Source organism: Orycteropus afer, unplaced genomic scaffold (assembly GCF_000298275.1).
Source record: "Orycteropus afer afer isolate SDZICR_OR568_19922 unplaced genomic scaffold, OryAfe1.0 scaffold00130, whole genome shotgun sequence".
NCBI classification, from domain to species: domain Eukaryota; kingdom Metazoa; phylum Chordata; class Mammalia; order Tubulidentata; family Orycteropodidae; genus Orycteropus; species Orycteropus afer.
In genome coordinates this window covers 1,615,887-1,617,124 of record NW_006921717.1, presented here as the reverse complement: position 1 = coordinate 1,617,124, position 1,238 = coordinate 1,615,887, and positions in this window count along the sequence as shown.

The following is a 1,238-nucleotide window of genomic DNA, read 5'->3' as shown; positions in this document are numbered from 1 at the left end:
ACAGACCCGGGGTCCAACCAGCCAAGGCCACCACAGGCTTTAATCACTCGGACCCAGGTTCCGACCTACGTGGACCTACGTGGGGAAGAGCCTGAAAAGAGAAAGGGCAGCGGAGAAGGGAGGGGTCCCCTGTGGTGGGGCGTGAGAGACAGGGAGAGCCTGCAAGGACATGCTGCCAACGCCAAGGGAGGGGGCAGGGAGCTCTGGCTGTCCCTGTCAGGCCTGGGCAAGGGTGGGCGTGCAGGCCTCAGATTTCCATCCCGGCCATATGTGTGTGTGTGTGAGAGAGAGAGAGACAGTTTGAATGGGTTCTATGAGTATGGATGATAGTGTGCGTGAGTGTGTAAAGGGTTTGTGACTTGCATGATAGTGTGTGTGACAGTGAGTGTGTGTCAAAGTGTGAATGGGTTGTGTGAATATGTGCATTTGAGTGTGAGATACTGTGTGTGGAAGGATTGTGCAAGTGTGTCTGATAGTGTGTGTGTGTGTCCAAGCGTGCATGGGTTGTATGAATGTGTGTGTGTCTGATAGTGTGCAAATATGTGTGTTTGTGCATCCACGCATATAGGTGAATGTGCATGTGTCTGATGGTGTGTGAATGTGTGTGTTTGAATATGTGTCCAAGTGTGTAGAGGTTGTGTTAGTGTGTATGTGTGAGATGCTGTAGGAATGTGTGTGTCCAAGTGTGCATAGGTTATGCAAGTATGTGAGTCTGATGGTGTGTGTGAATGTGTGTCTAAGCGTGCATGGCTTGCATATGTGAATGTCTGTGTCTAAGTGTGCGTGGCTTGCGTTAGTATGTGAATGTGTGTGTCTGGTGGTATGTGAGTGTGTAAGTGTGTGTATGAGTGTGTGTCCAAGCATGCATGGGCTTGTGAGGGTAAAAATATATGTGTGCACTGTCTGATCGAGTGTGAGAGTCTGGGGCTGGGGATGTTGTCTTAGGCCCTGGTAGCTGAAAGGAGAGACCACCGCAGGGAAGCTCACACCTCTTCCCCACAAACATGAACAGGCAACTGCCTCTGAGCCTCACGCCCCTTGCCTTTTTGTGGCTCACTGAACACAAGGCCTCCAGGCCTGGGGAAGGTTCAGGTGGCTTTTAGCTCCAGTCAAATGAGCAAACTCAGCTCTTCTGACAGAAAGATAAGCGGATTTGGGTGTTAAGGGATAAAGAGGGTGTTGGGACCCAAGGGAATGTGGTGGGGGAGGGGAGGAAAGTGACACTAAAGGCCAGACCC